The sequence below is a fragment of the Mesocricetus auratus genome, unplaced genomic scaffold, assembly GCF_017639785.1.
Source record: "Mesocricetus auratus isolate SY011 unplaced genomic scaffold, BCM_Maur_2.0 Super-Scaffold_100022, whole genome shotgun sequence".
NCBI classification, from domain to species: domain Eukaryota; kingdom Metazoa; phylum Chordata; class Mammalia; order Rodentia; family Cricetidae; genus Mesocricetus; species Mesocricetus auratus.
Genome location: NW_024429203.1, coordinates 33,256,132 through 33,269,592, shown reverse-complemented (window position 1 = coordinate 33,269,592; position 13,461 = coordinate 33,256,132). Strand labels below are relative to the sequence as shown.

Below are 13,461 nucleotides of genomic sequence, written 5' to 3'. Positions count from 1 at the left end.
AGCCGGGAAGTGGCCTGCAGCCTCTCAGGTGCGGTACTCAGTGTTGATCACAGTTCTGGTCACACTGCTACTGAGCAGGGCAGATAAACGGTGATGGGGAAACCCAGTGGCGCTGGGAAACCAGAAGGCAGTGGGGAGGAAAGCCCACAGGCTGCTGTGCATCTCAGCTGCCTTTTGTCATTACATGCGTGTCCTAGCTGCAACATAACTCAGTTGGTTGAGTGCTTGCCTAGCATGGATGAATCCCTAAGCTCTATCCTTAACATCAAATAAACTAAAACAAACAAATAAAAATACAAGCAAATAAAACAAGTGTGGTAGCACACACTTATAATCCTAGCACTTGAGAAACTGAGGCAGGAGGACCAGAAGTCCAAAGTCATCTCCAAGTATACAGTGAGCTTGAGACCAGACTAGTCTAATATATATTATGTATATATATACATATATATGTAATATACTGCATATATTATATGGTACCATATAGCTATGTATGTATTGTAATAGTAGTGGAGATTGAACCTAGGGTTTTGTGCATCTTAGGCAAGCACTCTACCACAGAACACCAAGTTGTAGCCATCAGGCCAGGCTTTCAACAGTACATTAAAAGTGGTGGGTTTTTTGCATTTATTTAGCGTGTGTATGTGTATGCACCACACACATGCACTTGCAAATCACAGTGCACATATGCATACTACAGAGTACATGTAGATGGCAGAGGACAACTTTACAGAGACAGCTCTCTCCTTCCACCATGTGGACTCTGGGCATTGAACTCAGGTCATCAGGCTTTGCAGGCAAGTGCCTTTTTCCCCCTGCTGAGCAAGCTTGCTAGCCCTAGCGGTATGTTTTTGAAGTCTCTCTATAATGACACATTTGGGTTTTGGGGTTGGAGCCTGAACATAGCTTTCACGCTTGCTAGATGCAAGCGCCACCCTCAGGCCCACACATAGCTTTAATTCCTTATGATTATGACACGTTTCGTTTTGCCACTTTCCTATTGGATACCTGAGTGATTTCTACTTTTGCATAGTCACTGAAGCCCTTCAGGGACAAACACTTGAATGTGTTTGTTTTTGCACAGTGAGCTTTTCCTAAGAATGTCCCAACAGGTGGAATTTCAGGCTTCCCGGGAACACAATTGAAGTGCAGTGTTCTGTAAACCATGGTGGCTTCTGCCTGTAATTTCAGCACTTGGGAGATTGAGGCAGGAGGATTGCCAGTTGATGACCAGCTTAGGCTACAGTGTGAGACCCTGCCTCAAAAAAAAAGTCCCAATTCATCCGACTGTCAGATTGTTCTCTGTTGGGTTTATATCAATTTACCCATTTATCCCTCACCAGTAACACAAAAGCTAGCTGTTGGATTTTCCCACACACTTCCCAGTGTTATTGTTCTTTAAAATATTTGCCTGTTTGGGGGAACCTATACACTCGGGAGTGAGCCAAGCATGTGTGAATAAACATTGTCAGTTATGTATGCCTTAGAGGGAAAGGCTTGAGTCAGTGGTCTGTGAGAACAGGCCACAGCCATCACTCATAGATTGAAAAGTTGATGATGAATTGCCTAGGAATGCCTCCTGGTGATGCACCTTAAGCAGTGAAACACAATCCATTCTTAAAACACAGCAGTCATCAAATTAACTGCTCTGATGAAAACGCTTCCCTGTGGACTTTCAGTGTGGTCTGTGGGCCTGTGCTCAGCAGTTCCCTTCCACATGGCTCTTTACATGACCTGGAGCTCTGGGACTTCCCCAGTGTCTGCTGGAGAACTGGCGGAGAAAGTGGCTGGAAGTCTGAAGTCTGGGTGGCGGTTGGTCGGACTGCCTCAGGAGGTGAACTCTGCAGTTTCCACCCCCACATTATGGGGACACCTGCTTGCCTAAGTCTTTTGGACCTTCCTAAGCTGACTTGTCCCCTTATAGCCATACACACTGTCCACCAGAGTGGCACACTTCATAGCATTAGAAAACACAGCAGGGGGCGGGGAATCCCTTCCACTGGGGTTTCTTGGGGCTCCTGTGAGGCATGCATCCAGACTCAGGAGGTGTTTGTAACCTTTTTAGTTGCTTGTTGCTGTGACCAGGGTTTCTTTGGCCTCACATTTTAAGAAGGGATATAGTCCATCATGGCTGGAAAGGCATTGACCCCTAGGCGTGAAGGAGGTGGTCATATTGAATTTGATCTAACTCTGCAGAGTAGACAGGAAGTGCCAGGCTATAAACATGAAGACCCACCCCTTAGTGACCCACTTCCTGTAGAAGGCAATGTCTCCTAGAGGCTTCATACATTTTCAAATCAGCACCACCAGCTGAGGACTAAGTGTTCACACACATAAGTCTGTGGGTGTCCTTTTATATTCAAACATATTGAAAACATGATAGATACTGTCAGGTGCCATTGCTAAGTAGGAAGCGTGTGGCTCAGTAGACGGGACTGTCTGTCCAGTGTCCTAGTCACTGCCACTTAAGTTGGTGAGGACCTTCTGGAAGTCTCCATCTCTTTCCAGCCTTCAGTTTACTCATCTATAAAACCAGAGTACTGGGTTTGAATAACACTTTGAAAACAGTACTCCACAAACTTTCAAGATAACCCATGGAAAAGATATCCCACTGTGTATTTCATAGGGAAAGACTGACTCTGAAAAGTACACCAGAGATTGGAAACTCTGAGCTGGTCCAGGGAGTTGGCTCAGTCCAGAGTGCCAATCATATATACAAAAGGGCTTAGTTTTGTAGTTCCTGCACCCACAAAGAAGCCACTTGCAGCATTGCATGTCTGTAACTCCAATGCTGAAAGTTGAGAAGGTAAAGATAGGCAGACTCCTAGAGCTCATTGGCTAGCCAGTCTAGCTGAATCAGTGAGAGACCCTGTCTCAAAAAAATAAGATGGAGAGTACCTGATATGGACCTCTGGTATAAGCACACAAATCACACAAGTGCCCACCCATCCACACAAACAGGTACATGCAACACACACACACACACACATACACACACACACACACAATTTCTGAGTGGCCTAGGGGGTGTATAACATGTACCAGGCCTTGGTTTCCATCTCTAGAACCATAAATGCATGTATGTATGTTCTGAGATACCTCACTGGAAAGAAACTCAAACACCTTTGGCATTGGAACACCTATCCCTGTTGAGTGAAGAAACCATTTAATATTCTTGAAATCAGAGATGTGTCTCATTGGTTTGAATGCAAATGGCCCCCATGGTCATATGTTTGAATGCTTGGTCTTTGGTTGGTGGAACTGTTTAGGAAGGATCAGAAGGTGTGGCTTCTTTGGAGGAAATGTGTCACTGGGGCTGAGCTTGGCAGTTTTCAAAGCTCGCTCTGCTCCATTTCCCATCTATGTAGCCCACACTCCTCTGCCTTGTGCTTATGGAGCAGATATAAGCTCTCAACTACTTTTCTAGTATCATGCCTGCTTGCCTGCTATCACACTTCCTGCCTCGGTAACTATTGATTCACCCTCTAAAACTGTAAGCACCCATTAAATGCTCTCTTCTATGAGTAGCCTTGGTCATGGTGTGTTATCACAGCAACAGAAAAGTAACTAAGACATTGATATATCAACTGTGTTGAGTGTCCAGTAGATATTGGCACTGTATTTAACTTAGTATTATATTCAATATTTCCAGCCCTGGTATCAAGGGTGAACTGCTATTCTCATTTTGCAAATGAAGTAACCACTCGGGATCTCACCTTGATAAATAGTGATGATGTCACTTGCCATTCAGAATATTCTTGATGTGGGATGACATTTCCCAAACTTCAACATTAACAAATGCACACTTTTCTGTTTCTCGTTCTCTCTCACACTCCTCCAAACTTGATTGCCTCCATTGGGGGTCCTAACATCCTGTTTCCCAGGGGAAATCTGAAGCCCATTCCCACTGGAGCACCCCCACATCCTTACACAAAAGAATAGGACACACTTAGGACCAGGTATGTCTTTCAGGCCAAATCCTGGAAGATCCTTGCTAAGCATGTATAATTGTGGCCAGTGAGATGACTGCAAGTAAAGGCGCTTGCTGCCAAGTCCGTTGACCTAAGTTTGACCTGGGACTCACATGGTAGAAGGAGGAAATTGACCTCTCCAAAGTGTCCTCTGGCTACTCCCCTCATGAAATAAATAAATAAATGTAATTTTTAAAGATGTATAGTCTGTAGCCTGGAGTGGAGCTCAGTGACAAAGTACTTGTCTAGCATGATAGAAACCACAGGTTTCATCCCTAGCATCTCTCTCTGCCTCTCTCTGTCTCTGTCTCTCTTTGTCTCTGTCTGTCTGTCTGTCTGTCTGTCTGTCTGTCTGTCTCTGTCCATTCCCTCTGCCTTGCTAAAAGCCATTTAGATTATATCCCTAAAGATAGTCAGCAAGGCTTATTTTTATTTGGCCCTTCTTCCTCCTGAGACTGACTACCAAAGTCCAGCAGTCAGAAACCCCCTTTGGTTCACCTAGTTAACATGCCCAATTAAAATTAAATACCTCATCCTAACACGGGGTTTCCCACTTAACCTTTATAAGCCACTGTTCTCATGTGCCACGTCTGTCTCCTCTCTATCCAGAGGCAGTCCTTTGTCACTCTGGGAGAAATATCCCTGCCCCTTTCCCTTGTCCCCTCCCCCCTCCCCCTCATCCCCTCTCTCCTTTATCAGTGTCCTAGCCCATTCTCACACAGACCTCCCTTTCTTCTCCTCTTACGGATGACTCCTGCAGGGTCATCTGCTGCTGGTTTCTGCCTAAGTCAGAAAGCAGCCACTTTAACTTTTCTTCTAAGGATCTCTCTGTGAAAACAAGTGTTTGGGTGTGGTTTGTGCCGGGGTCCAGGAGGAAGCCCCACTGTACGTGGGTCTCCTTCAATGCTTATGACATTTAATAAACAATTGCGTTGTTAATATCTATAGCAGTGAGACCTACGTCTTAGACTTGTGAAAGGGTTAAATGAACAAACTTACACGTAAGATTCTAGCTGGAGCCTCGCGTGGAGCAAGGCATCCCTTCGTTTTCTCAGCGGTTCTGATGAGATGGAATAAGACAGGCAGTCTGAAGGAATCACCTATCAGGAGGGTAAACGTGGTTCTTAGTCAGTCTTTGGGCTCCCTGAGGGAAGTCCTCCTCCTGCCATTCATCAGTGAATTCATCATGTCTCTCCCTGGACAGAGACCCAAGTTATGCTGGACAGTTGTGTGGAGAAGTCACAGGTTCATAGGTCTTGCCTCCTGTCTCAGCAGTGCTGTCTTCCCAGAAGGGTTTCTGCAGGTTTTATTTGCCTGCTGCCGCCGCCAACCACTTCCTAAATCATCCTGCATTGCAGAGTGCTGGGAGCCTGCATGCGTCTAGGGGCTCCAGCTGTCTCCTGTGGAATATGAATGGTGCCTGTCAGGCTGTTTGTCTCTTTTCGCCTTTGCAATCTGCTTTCTGCACGCCATCTAGGTTGAGCATGTTGCAGCCTTGATGAGACCATTATTTTTATGGACGACATTTTTCTGGGAACAGGCTGGATTCATCAATGCTGAGGAAAGCACTTGTCTGGAACTGTGTGGCCCATTTCCTCCTATCGTCTGCATCTATTTGCTACTGGCCCTAGGGGGCAGTCCTGTCTCCTCTCAAACCAAAGAATGCCAGGGCATGAGAGGTCAGGCATAACTCTTGTCAAATGTAAGGCACACTGAGCTCTCTAAGGCCTTGGTGAACTTCAGAGAGGAAGTGGGGTGAGGCCTGAGACTCTTAAAACATTTTCAGGTAATCCGATAGTTGGTCTGAAGTCTAAAGTGGGGCTTAATATTCTGTGTGCATGTGTGTGTGCATGTTTGTGTAGGTGCTATGTATGCACATGTGTGTGGAAGCCAGAGGATAACTTTGGCTGTCACTCCTCATCAGGAGGCAGCATCCACCTTATTTTCTTAGACATGATCTCTCATTGGCCTAGGGGTCTCCCTGATAAGCTAGGCTGGCTAGCCAATAAGCCCCAGGGATCCACTTATCTCTGTCTCCCCAGAACTGAAATTACAAGCATGAACCATGATTCCACACTTTTCTTCCCCTACGTGGTACTGAGCTCCCCAGTCCTAATAATCTGCATTTCTTTGTGTGTATGTGTGTGTGTGTGTGTTCAAGCCTGTGTATCCCAGGGCCTGTGCTTCCCATGGCGTGTGTGTGGACATTAGAGGAGTCTTGGGTATCAGCCCTCAGCTCCCACTTTAAGGTCAGGGTCAGGCTGGCAAGAGTGGCATAGAAGGTAGAGGCACTTGTCACACAAACCTGACAGCCTGAGATTGATCCCCAGACCCCATGGTGGAAGGAAAGAACCCCTGAAAGCTGTCTTCTGATTTGCACATGTGTGCAGCGACACATGTATGCCTGCACTCACACGTACATCACACACAATAATTATAATTAAACAAACAGGCAGGTCTGGTCTCTTTTCCTGCTGTTCACTGCTGTGTATTCCATGCTAGTTGGCCCACAAGCTTCCAGGGATTCTGTATCTTTGTCCATTCCCACCACAAGAGCACTGGGATTACTGATTTGTGCTATCACTAGGCTTGGCTTTTTCATAGGTTTGGTGGATTCAAACTCAGGTCTTACACCTGCATATCAGAGTCTACCCATTGAGTCATCTCCCCAGCTCTGTCAATCTGAGTTTCTGAGAAGTTCCCTGGTAGTAGCAAAGTTGTTGATCCAGGAACCACATTGAACCAAGCTATTGTGCCTTCCCAACCTCCCATCATATGTATTTTGTTTTTATTCATTCTAGGTCTTTTCCTTGTGTTCTCCAGTCCTAATGCACTGGTACAATTCAGTCCTGCTGGGGGCTTTCCCTGTCCCCTTTCCATAACTGACAACACCCCCCCCCTTGGCTGATGACTCTCATTGATGACTCCTTTGCATCCTTTCTGCACTGACTGAACTAGCCACCTTGTCTCATCCCATAGACCTGCTAGGCTGTTTCTTCACTTTCAGACTGGCCTGGGCCTTTGGACCTGAACCTAACACGGTACTTCCAACCTTGGTCTCAGTATTTCCTCCGCAGGCCCCGGCTACTTAACCCGGCTGCTTTGTACCAGTTTTCTTGTCACCCTAAACTATACCCCAGAGCCTCTTTTGTTTGCCTGGCTTCTCTGGGGACAACAGGCAGCAGCCAGGGGTGGGGCCTGGGAAGCCATGCCCAGGGGAAGCAGGAACGCAGAGTTAATTAAATCAACATGGACACAAGGCCCCGGAACTCAGGCGCCTGCCTTCTCTTGTTGCCTCCAACCAGAGCCCCATAGAGGCTGGAATGAGTTAGCTTGACCTTCTGGGTTAATGCATTTAACGGGACGGTTGTGTAATGCTTTAACAGGACTGGTTTCCAGTCTAGGCCAGGGCTGAGCAGGACTCTGGCAGCTCCCAGGGGCCAGTCCTGCCTGCCCTCTTGAGTCTCACCCTGGCCAGTGTCCCCTAGAGGCCTGGATCTGTATATTGTTTCTGATTTCCCTGGGTCTCCCTGCCTCCTCTGAGGGACCTGTGGACAATTCCTCGGACCATCCCTTGCCAGTCATATGGCTGGGAAACTCTCACAAGCTGGCATTTCCTGTGTGGAAAGCCATGTTTATAGACAGAGTTGGAAAGATGGTGCTTGAAGGTTCTGCCCATGGCAATTCAGTGAGGAACCAGGCTGTATCCCTCTAACCCCTGTGACCCTAGTCCACTGACTACTCTCTGCATCAGAGCAGAGGGAGGACAGCCTTCTGTGCTGGGGTGGGAGGACAGCCTTGTGTGAGCATGCGGAGGTGCTGGGGTTGGCTCTGAACTTCAAGGAAATGCTGCCCTCTCCCCAGCATCCAAACCCAAAATGCAGCTCCAGGGCCATCCTTCCGCACCCACTCTCAGCACAGATCCCTACACCCCACCTTTGTCCCTGCGCTGCCATCAAGTGCAGAGTCCTGGTGCCTGAAGAGGACCCTCACAAGAAAGAGCAGCGGAAGCCTCCAGGGCTTGGCTGTGGTCACTCCCCAGCAGGCGGGAGTCACTTTCCCTGCATATATCAGCTCCTCACATAAAATCCAAGCTAGAGGCCCCCTCGTGCTCGCCCCTGCAGGGTGCTCCAGTGCCCTGGGCTCATCACCTTCTGAGGCTTCCGCCTCTCTGGGCTCTGGGTGGAGTGTCTGGATTCAGCAGAACCCTGTCATGTGGTGAGGGCCAAGATGAAAAGGCGACACACTTGGGAAAATCTATTTTCCAACTGTTAATGGCAGCGAATGTGCACTGGGAATGGGCTCGACATCTCATTCTCCGTTCGTGTCACTCTTCCTTCCAGGAAGGCGAGCCAGGTACCTCCTGTGAACCCAAGGGTGCGGAGTGGGAGCTGTCAACCTCCATATTAGGCCTGCCCTTACACATCCCGACAGAGGGTCTACCCTGGCATCCTCTCCGGGACTGGGTCATACTCTGTAGCTCAAGCTGACCTCAAACTCCTCATCTTCCCATGTCTACCGACTGAGTGCTGGAGTTACAGGCACAAGCCCCAACCTCCAGCTTGTACTTGGTACACATGTCTTCTCACACAGAAACAACCTTATGTGAAACATGCTGTATTCAAAACTTTGATGGGGCAGGAACTGTGTGAACTTATGGTTTACAGGAAGGGTAGCTGTCAACACAGAGTTCCCACAAGTTTTCCTGGAGAAGTCTAGGAGTCGTGCTGGGAAGGGAGAAGGGAATCCCACAGTGAAAGGAAAGCAGGGGACGAGGGGTGCTGGAATCATGTGGAAGCCCACGGCAAGGCTGAGGACCCGAGTTCTAGCCCCAGAAGGCACACAATGGAAGGAGAGAACGGACTCCTGAAAGTCGTCCTCTGACCTCCGCATGTATGCCATGGCATGCACACACATGGAAGAAATAAAGGTATGGAAAACCAGGAGTTAGACATAACAGTGCACACTTGAGCACTTGGGAGGCTGAGGCAAGAGCACTGTCCTGAGTTTGAGGCAATGTGTTAAGTTCCAGGCCAGCCAGAGCTGTTTAGCAAGACTCTGTCTCAAAACAACAAACAACAAACATCAAACAAGAAGAGATTGGCCTCTTCTACTGAACAGCTGTGTGTTCTTGGCTAAGACACATAACCTTTCTGTGCTTTTGGGCTGTCTTTGGCAACTGTTACAAAGGAAAACATTTAACTGAGGTGGCAGCTTATAGATTCAGAGGTTTACTCCATTATCATCATGTTGGGGAGCATGGTGGCGGGCAGGCAGACACGGTGCTGGCTACATCTTAACTGGAAGGCAACAGGAAGTGGGCAGTGGCAAAGTCCACCTCTACATGACACACTCCATTCAACAAGGCTATACTTTCCAATAGTTCCACTCCCTTTCTCCCTGCCTCCTTTTCTTTCATGACAAATGGAGAGGATCATATCCTTTCCCTGAAGGAGCTAGGAGGAAGAGAGACAGTAAATGATAAATAGGATGAGTAGCCATAAATGTTTTGGAGAAAATGGGGAAGGAGGTGTGGGAAACATTCTAAAGTAGGTTGGTCATGGAACGGTTGACTGATCAGATGGCGAATGATTAACTGTTGGAAGCTCTATGGATAACTATACATCCTCTGAGCACAAGGAATAGCATGTGCAAAGGCCCTGGGGTGATTGCAAGCCTCTAAGGTGCAGCAAGAGAGAATGAAGTAAATCACCATGGAAGTCCCACTGTGTAAACAGAAATAACAGGACCTCTCTTACTCCTGGCATTAGCAGCTGACCGAGTGCCTGGGGTGTCCAGTGCACCATGCTTGGCTGGGCCGGTTGACTGTGATACAGTTACTTTGAGGATTTGCAGTAGTGTCTCCTTTGACACACAAGACCTTGCAGTTCTCTTTGAGCTTAGCAGGGTACTGCATGGAGCTGGTCCCGCACTGCAGTCCCGCGCCTCTGGTGCTAACACTGCCACCAGCCTTGTGCAGAGTCCTCAGTTAAGGGTGATGATACGTCTGACACTTTAGTTCCCTCTAACATTTCCTCTGCCCTAGCCTCAGTGGCCACCCTTCCCTGATTCTACCAGCCCCAAGACTATTCCCTTGAACTTGAGCGGCGGAATGACACAGCAGAGCTCTGAGGACAGGCAGCATTGTGGCTCTGGAGTCTTGAGTGCGAGGTTCTGCAGACAGGTACTTACTGATTGAGGCCTGAGGGCAAGTGTGGGTGGGACTCTCAGTTCCCCAGAGGGGAACGATCCTGGGAAGGAGACTAGGGGCTATGGACTCTAGGCCAGTGGCAGGAACTTATCCAAACTGTATCCAAACACCTTTGGTACAGCTTGAAAGTGCTTCCTTTGGGTCCTATGTGATCAAGAATGGTTTGGGTGTGGCCCCTGTGTCCTCAGGGCCCCAGAAAGACAAGCCACTGGACTGAGAAAGGGAGCTATACTGCTGCTGCTGCTGCTGGGTGGAGGGAATCATCTTTACAGTATACAACATTGCTTCCTGTGTGTGTGTGTGTGTGTGTGTGTGTGTGTGTGTGTGTGCGCGCGCGCGCGCTCGCGCCCGTGCGCCGGTGCGTGTGTGTGCATGACTATGCAGTATATAACATTGCTCTGTGTGTGTGTGTGTGTGTGTGTGTGCCTGTGTATGCGCGTGCGTGTGCATGCCTATGCATGTGTGGGTGGGGGACATCAGGTGTCCTGCGCTAGCACTCTCCTCCACCTTATTCCCTTGAGACAGGATCTCTAGGTTGGCAGTAAGCAAGCCCCAGATATCTTTCTGTCTCTGTCTTTGCGGTCCTGGAGTTGCAGGCATGTGCAGCCATACCCTGGCTTTTTAGGGGATTTTGCTGGGGACTTGGGTCTTCATGCTTGCACAGCAAGTTCTCTTATCCACTGAGTCATCTCCCAGGCCCAGTGAGAAGCATGAGTAAGCTGGGTAAGCAGTCAGTCCAAAACCTAATTTCCTCACAACCCTGGAGTTCAGCACAATCCAGGGTAGAACAGCACCAGACCCACCAAGATTAAGTTCTTCCCACCTTCTACAATGGGGCGCCCCGGCTAAACGGAGTCCACTCGGGATTATCGACGAGTGTGTGTGGACTTAGATTCTCCTAACGTGGTGATTGCTCAGTACTAAAGAAATACTGTCATTGTTTCTTCTCTAGTCACTATCGTGAGGTCACCAAGCTGCCACACCCAGACAGAACCAAGATGTACAGGAATGGGCTTGGGTGGGAGGGGGTGTCCTCCTCTCTCAGCCTGAGGCTGGACGCTCCCCCCCTGACCCCTCCAAGGCTCCTTGGATTGGCTGCCGATCAGTCACCCCATTCCTCCATCCTGCTAGGCCTGCTGGTCTAGCCTCATCTGGAAAGAATAAAGGCAGAAAAGACAAGACCATGGTCCCCCTAATGCAAACCACTTGTGCAGTCAGAGGCAAATGGATGTGATTCACAGGGATGTGGCAGGAAAGAGGCAGCTTGGGTTCAATCTCCCCTGGGCTTCCTGAACCTCCCTGGAAGCTGCTTTTCGGATGCTCTCAATTCCTTGCAGCTGGACTGTGTATACGTTGAGAGGTGGGTGGTTTGTAAAAATTCCAACTGGACAAGTTTGACACCGTCTTAATTTCATATAGGCCATGGTCCAAGATGCAATAATAAACTTGACACACCCAAGAATATTAACAGGAAACTCACTAGTTATCCTGTTGGGGTGAATCATAAGCTCCTTGAGGCTGGAGGCATATATAATTGGTTTGGCCTGTATAACCCAGCACACAGTTTTAACTCAACTCCTTTCTAGGCGCTCCTCTTGCCACATGTTACTTGATTCCATCATCCAGACCCACTGATCCTCTTTCTAACTCTGGCTGCCAAGTTCTGTCTTGCCACAGAGCCTTTGCACGAGCTGTTTCTGAAGCCCAGGCGGTTGTCCTCGTTTATCTGCCAAGTGAACCCACAACACTTCTGAGCTTTTAGCTCAACTGTGCTATGCTCAGGGAGGTCTGCCTCATTAAATGAGTTCCTCTGCTGCAGAGTCTCATTTCGTTCTGTGGTTGAGTCTGTCATTGTCATTTTGCGCTTTCTCGTGTGACTCACTGACTAGTATCTGTCTTCCTGCCCACACAGTCCACTTTCTGAGGACAGGAACTGTGTCACCATATGACCAGTGCTATCTAGTGAATATGGAAGGGCTATATCAACATTGATTGAGCACCAGGTACAGACAGGTAAACACACACACACACACACACACACACAGAGCATCTATTATGTTACCTAAAAGGTTACATAAAGGTAAACCGAGGCCCAGAGAGGTCAGGAGACTGGCTCAGAGTCACGAGCTCATGAGACTTTGATTCCAGCTCCTCCTGCTTCTGTCTCAATGCTCTTCCATCCAAACTGCAGCTGTGGATCCACTGTTGGAGTCCATGCTGACTTAGTGAGTGACAGCATCACCGCTGCTTGTAGTCTAGGCCACAGGTTTGCTGCGAATTAGTGCCAGCCCAGCAGCTCCACACCTGACAGTGAGCTGTCCTTGGGGCCAATCCTACCCTGCTGGGCCATGAACTGAAGAGCCAGGCTTGCCAGGGCCTGCCCTCCTGGCCGTGGTCATGCCCCTGCCTCTCAGTTATGTGCTTTCTAAAGCTAGCCACATGCACAGCAACTGTGCTTTGGGAAATTGCCCCCAGGCCCTGGTTCACAGAATTGCTGGGAAAATGACAGCTCTGGGTCCACATGAAAGGCATTCTTGGAAAATCTCTCTCCCGCCTCCCTGCTTCCCCAGCTGGCGAACTTTTTGCTATGAGTTGTTGCAGCAATTGCAGGGCCTCCGATCCGTTTAAGAGTGAGCTGGGCCTGGTTTCTTGATTGCTCCAGTGTGTGCAGAGCTGACTTAGTTCTCTGGCAGTTTCCCTGCCCCCATCCCCCGGTGGTGGAATGACTCTGGTGGCAGTTACTCACTAAGCTTGGAGTAAATGGATGTGAATAAGGAAATGGAGATTGGTTTTAGATTGAGCACTTCCCGTACACCTGATGCTGTATTGCACTGGTATGTTTCTATTGGGTGGAGTTTTGCTGTTCTTATTTTTTTGTGGGGGAGGGGAGATTGAGACAAAGTCTCATGAAACTAGCTGAAGATGACCTTGAACTCCTGACCCTCCTGCCTCCACTTTCTTTTTTTTAAATTTATTTTTATTTTTAAATTTAAATTTAAATTAGAAACAAGGTTGCTTCACATGTCAATCCCAGGTCCCTCTCCTCCCACGCCCTCCCACCAACCCCCTCCCCCAGTATCCCCTCATTTCCCCAGGGAGGGTGAGGCCCTCCATGGGGTGTCCATAGTCTGTCATTTCATCTAGCTGCTTCCCCTTTCTAAATACTGGGATTACCAGCATGTGCTAGCATGCTCAGCTTATACGGTTCTGGGAATCAAACCGAGATTTCCTGCATAGGCCAGCACTCTACCAGCTGATCTACATTCTCACTCCTGAGTT

At 48.5% G+C, this 13,461-nt stretch overlaps 1 pseudogene; it reads right to left on the bottom strand.

The window, feature by feature from the left end:
- LOC101839723 overlaps window positions 1-12,040 on the bottom strand; it is a 38,501-nt pseudogene extending 26,461 nt beyond the window's left edge.
- Window positions 12,041-13,461: the final 1,421 nt, after the last annotated feature.